This window comes from Tachypleus tridentatus, unplaced genomic scaffold (genome assembly GCF_004210375.1).
Source record: "Tachypleus tridentatus isolate NWPU-2018 unplaced genomic scaffold, ASM421037v1 Hic_cluster_2, whole genome shotgun sequence".
Taxonomy (NCBI): domain Eukaryota; kingdom Metazoa; phylum Arthropoda; class Merostomata; order Xiphosura; family Limulidae; genus Tachypleus; species Tachypleus tridentatus.
Window position 1 is genome coordinate 49850311 of NW_027467782.1, and position 6000 is coordinate 49856310.

The 6000-nt window shown below is 31.9% G+C and overlaps 1 pseudogene across 1 annotated transcript in view; it reads right to left on the bottom strand.

The window, feature by feature from the left end:
* LOC143242311 (E3 SUMO-protein ligase PIAS1-like) overlaps positions 1-6000 on the bottom strand; it is a 79819-nt pseudogene extending 73819 nt beyond the window's left edge. Inside the window, exons 1-2 of the transcript XR_013022580.1 lie at positions 5962-6000; positions 2532-2659 (exon numbers count right to left, since the gene is read on the bottom strand). The product of XR_013022580.1 is annotated as an E3 SUMO-protein ligase PIAS1-like (transcript). The remainder of the gene's footprint in view (positions 1-2531; positions 2660-5961) is intronic.

Here is a 6000-nt window from a genome sequence, read left to right on the forward strand (position 1 = left end):
TTTGTAAATTCTACTTATATTAATTTCAGTAATGCATGCACAACTAAAAAAAGACTCCCTGGTTTGTCATACACATATTAAGATGTTTTTAATAAATGTAGTTTCATTATACTAGTACCAAATTAATTCAATGCTTGCCATATATTACAATATTTTTAATAAATATAGTTCCATTGTACTAGTACCAAATTAATTCAACACTTGCATATATTAGAATATTTTTAATAAATATAGTTCCATTGTACTTGTACCAAATTAATTCAATGCTTGCCATATATTAGAATATTTTTAATAAATATAGTTCCATTGTACTAGTACCAAATTAATTCAACACTTGCATATATTAGAATATTTTTAATAAATATAGTTCCATTGTACTAGTACCAAATTAATTCAACACTTGCATATATTACAATATTTTTAATAAATATAGTTCCATTGTACTAGTACCAAATTAATTCAACACTTGCCATATATTACAATATTTTTAATAAATATAGTTCCATTGTACTTGTACCAAATTAATTCAACACTTGCATATATTAGAATATTTTTAATAAATATAGTTCCATTGTACTTGTACCAAATTAATTCAACGCTTGCCATATATTAGAATGTCCCTGTTTTTGATGTTCCTGAAACCATTATGTCTCAAAAGCAAATACCAGCAGACATTTATAAACATCTGTTATTGTTTCATAAAACAGACTTTCATGACAACTGGTGCTAATACATTAAACTTATTTTTTGATAACACTCTTACATTTACCTCTTCGGCACTGCTAGCAAGGTTGGACCTGAGAAACAAAGTTAATTGTTTTTTTGAGTGTTACAGATCTAGAATAATGTCCAGAACGTGCCCCATTTTTATAGTTATGATGACACAATTTTAAGTAAAAGTAGAACAATAACATTTTTATCTTTGTCTTAAAGAAACAGAAAAGAATTGCATTACAACATTACATTACAATATATATATTACACTACAATATATATTACATTACATTACAATACATATATAGTACATTACATCACAACATATATTACACTACATTACAATATATATGTATTACATTAAATTACAACATATACATTTCTGTTCTCTACTGTTTCTAGTCAAGAGTAGTTGCTTTGTTTAGCTTTAATTACATTTTAAAACAAATTTACCTCAGACAAATAGCTTGAAACTCTGACTTTTCAGCCTCAGACTTTAATAAACATCCTAAATCATTGTATCATCATAGCGGTACAAGTTAACTAGTGAATTATCCATTAATTTTTATACCAACTTGTGTTCATTTTATATGTTTGTTCCAGTTTCTCAAGTTATATTGTGACCAGTCTTGTAATCATAATCTGTTCATGTATTTATAAATTTTGAAGTTTCATGTGTCTTTGAGAAAGTTGGTCAGCTTTCTCTAAACATTAAAAGTTTCTTGCACACAAAATAACAAAATATTTAATTATTTTCACACAAGGTTCATCCATGAATCAGAATGTTGACTGCTTCGAGCACAAAGTGATTTTCAGTGTTTAGATTTAAAATACTTTTCTTTATTTGATAATTCTCAAATTTCACTTGTGTAACCTATAAAACTACCTAAATATGTATCAAACTTTTTCATTAAAAGTTTATATATCAGCTGTTATTTCTTCTATTCTAGCTTCTATACTGACTCTGTCAATTTGACCAACATTGTAATCATCATAAAATATATTAAATAAATCAAATTATCCTTTTTTCTTTCTAAAATTACTGTAGATTGTAACAGAAACTACAATTGTTTATCTCAAACAGCTTAAGACTTATAACAGTTTACATCTGTTCCTACTTAATTATAACATGTTATTGTCATTTGATTGAGATATAACTAATAAACCCACCACATCAATTGAAATTCACTTAACAAGCCCATAGCTTATGTTACCATATGGAATGATATAATGTATGAGCTATTGAGAGCATACCTTATGAATAATGTGTATTTAATTTTTCACTATCCTACCTTATCTAACCTTATATAACCATAAGTTCCTAACCTTTACAATTTAGTTACTTCTATAACCACAAATAAAGAACACACGTGAGACAAACTTCTTTCAAGTGGAAGATAAAACTGACAACACAGCATTACACATCATTTGATAGCTTAAACCTTTTCCTTTCTAGGTTCTAAACGGTTTAGTGAAGAAGACGAAATAACAGGTGGGTCTGATATTCTAGTGAAGGGTTCAATATAAATGAGGTAAGATGAAGGACACAGAAATGTGATTTTCATGCTAGAACAGACTGAAGATTTGTTAAAATATTTCCTTGTAACAACTTCAAACTTATATTAAAATCTGAATCATTAACTTTGTTTTCATGTCAAGTATATTTACATACATTGATAATAAAGGAGTTTCAATTTTAACTGTAACTTTGTTAAAGATCACCACACGGGCACTCCGACACCTACTCACACCAAGAGGGCTAAAATGGCACAAAATATATTCTGTGTTCTTCACAAAATCATCTTATTTTAACGTACCCGACCACATTCTGATGCCCAAGATACACTGATATGATTGGCTACAGTCGGACACAATCTGCTGTGATATTCACTGGTCGACTTGGTCTTTTAGGTTCAACTCCAGGTTTATTGGTAGGAATATGATTCTGAAAAATAAAATAAACATTTATATTGTATCAAACAGAACATCTCTCTTATTGTTAAGCTACAATAGAAGTCACAGACAAGGAAGGAATTTCCTGTAAATTACATAATAGCAGATACTCAGGATTGAAAACATATTAAGCCCATAAGCGATATGTCGGACCATGTAATTTTAAACATGTGAATATCTTTCGACGTTCAACTGGTGGGTAAAGAAACAAATGATATTCAAACCTTATCAGTGCAGATAAATATATTTATAACATAAAACAAACATTTTTGTAACCATCAGGTTACATAACATTATGTATTTTTCAAAAAGATATTTTTATTAAAAAATAAGTTGTCACTCACTAATTTCTTCTGTTGTGGAAAACATTTATATAGATCACAAATGAGTTTTCTACAACATATGACTAACTTCTTCTACTGTAAGAGAGTTATATCTGGTACAAAATATTCAGGATAAATTTTGTTTGGTGTTTACTTACTGATAAAGTACATCATTTTACATTGAAACGTCGCACCTATTCCAAAAACTAACCTCACTCACTGTAACGAATTGTAATAAAATATTTTGGATAAAGTTTTCCGAATTTAAAAAATAACACTCACAGCCATGGGGGCGTTATAATATGACGATCAATCCCACTATTCGTTGGTAAAAGAGTAACCCAAGAGTTGGCAGTGGGTGGTGACGACTAGCTGCCTTCCCTCTATCCTTACACTGCTAAATTAAGGATGGCTAGCGCGGATAGCCCTCGAGTAACTTTGCGCGAAATTCAAACCAAACTAATCAAGGCCACTATATAACTTTGTCGACAAAATATCGGTATCAGATTTGAGAGTAACTATTATAGCGTAAGTAGTTTCAGTTTTAAACAAATGCGTGATAGATGTAGAGCTGGCATTAGCTGACTTATAATTAAAACATTCTGTATGGGAAGTAACAGCTCAAATATTATTGATATAGCCCATGCGAATGAAAATCGTATTTTGTTTAACTAAAGACAATTAAGTTATATATTATTATTATTAAAATATATAAGTTATAAGTATTGTACTTATATTTACGCCGCTGTAATTTCATATTATCATTCTACTAACAAAATAGTAAATGTTTCACGTGTTAATTTCGATCCATAATTCCGATTTGAAATAAATGTTCATTAGGCTCCGCTGTGTCAGTGTGTTGTTGTTTGTTGTTATGCGCAAATATACATAAAGAGCTATCTGTGCTTTGCTCATCACGGGTATCGAAACCCGGTTTCTAACAGTATAAATCTGCAGACATACCACTGTGCCACTTGGGGGCGTGTCAGTATATTCTATAACATTCTTGAGGTTTGGAAAAAAACTAATGTAGAGAGGGTAGTTTTGACATCTTCACGCGTTCCAAGCTCTTTTCCATCAAGATAGTTTTGCAAACTTCGGAATAAATGATAATCAGATGGGGCAATATCTGGAGAATAAGGAAGATGTGGAAGTTTTCCCAGTCTAGCTCTTCAATCTTTGCAGGTGTGATCCTTGCTGTATGGGGCTGTACATTATCTTGGTGTAACACAGCACCTTTACGATTGATCAAAGCAGGCCTCTTTCCTTCCAGTGCAGCATTCAAGTGTTCTAAGTGTGGACAATAAAGTCTGATGTAATCGTCACATTGAGTGGCAGCATCTCAAAGTGGATAACACCAACAATATCACACCAAACGCTTAACAAAACTTTCCTAGGGTGGAGGTCCATTTTGAGCTGTGCACTGAATACACTGAACTATTGTCCACAGCGTTTACCATTTTTATCCAACATATCCATTTTCATCTCCAGTCACTAACTAACCTATTCAGAGTGCAGAGAAGTGCAAATGTCTACTCTTGCTCTAAGGTTCGCTTCTGCCAAATCATGGGTTACCCATTTTCCAAGTTTTGACACTTTTCCAGGCTATTGCAGATGACTGTGAACTGTTGAATGGGTTTAATTAATCTTCTGTGATAGTTCTTCAACTGTTACAGTACAATCTTCATCAGGTGCAGCCAGCCGCAAGTCATCATTAAACTCAACAGGACGACCTGAACGTGGAGCATCACTTAAGTTGTAATCACCTGATCTGAACTTCTGAAACCACTTTCGACATTTTCTTTCATTGCGAGACTCCGCACCATAAACACCTTGAAGTTTCACGTAGTTTCTACTGCACTATTGTGTTTTTTAAACTCATAAAGCATTATATGCCTGATGTGATCTTCAGACACATCCATCTTCATAAGGGTTTATTTGATTAATGATCTGAAAAAGTGGAGTTTGGATAGTTTCTTCTATTTGCCTGAACATTTTATTTACGTCCTACTTCATATTTTAGTCATTAAAGCCTTCTGCAAAGATAGAAATGATGATGAACTTTCTGTATTCAATTTTCGGACATTACTTATGGGATGACCTGATATTTTAGCTCAAAGCTGCAGAATTGACTTACACTGGTATATTCACTGTAGAGATGGAGTCCAGAATTTGAGCTACCAGCAAAATGAAGGCAGGAAGTTCGCCAGTGAATAATATATTCTTTAACTTGTATTGCTGTTTTACTTCCATATTTTCTCCTTTTGTTAAATGCATATTGTTTGTCTAGAGTTCAACATTCACCTTAAACACATAATTGTCACTAATTTTGTTCTCATGATAGCTTAAAGATGAACAGATGCTCAAAACTTCGTTATATATATATTTCCTTTATTTCGATATTTTGTTTTACAGAAATTGTATTTTGTGCATTTTGTCTCTAAACACACAGCCCAATGTTCTAATATTAAATAAGGGTTTTTTGTGCAGTAAATGTAGAGGGCAAATAATAGATCTGTAATGCTATTATTATTAGTTATACTTTTAATTCTGTAATCTAAATGCTAGCTAAAAAGAGCGACGATTTAAAAACATAGACCTAGAACATTTATGAAGCTCTAACTCTAGTTTTTCTTTTAGTATATTCAAAGCTAGATTACAAATACGAGGCAGTTGTGAAGTATGTAGCTTCGTCGTTGTTTTCTAGTCTTATATTCGATAATGTCACTTGTAACGTAGACCTATAACAATTTACAAACAACGTGTTAGAGGAGTAAACACATTGGTGTGTGATTGTCACGTGGATTAGACCTTGAATTTATCTCACCGCTAAAAAAACCCGCCAAAGAAAGGATAAGGTTACACCACTGTTTTTAAAACGTCTTTGAGTTTCAATTTGCAAGGGACAAATTAAATGGAAAGTGGAAAAAGCTGTGTGCAAGACTTATAGTGGTTATGATGGTTGGCTCACGTTCTGAGAGATAGGGTTGGAATCTTCGTTACCGAACAT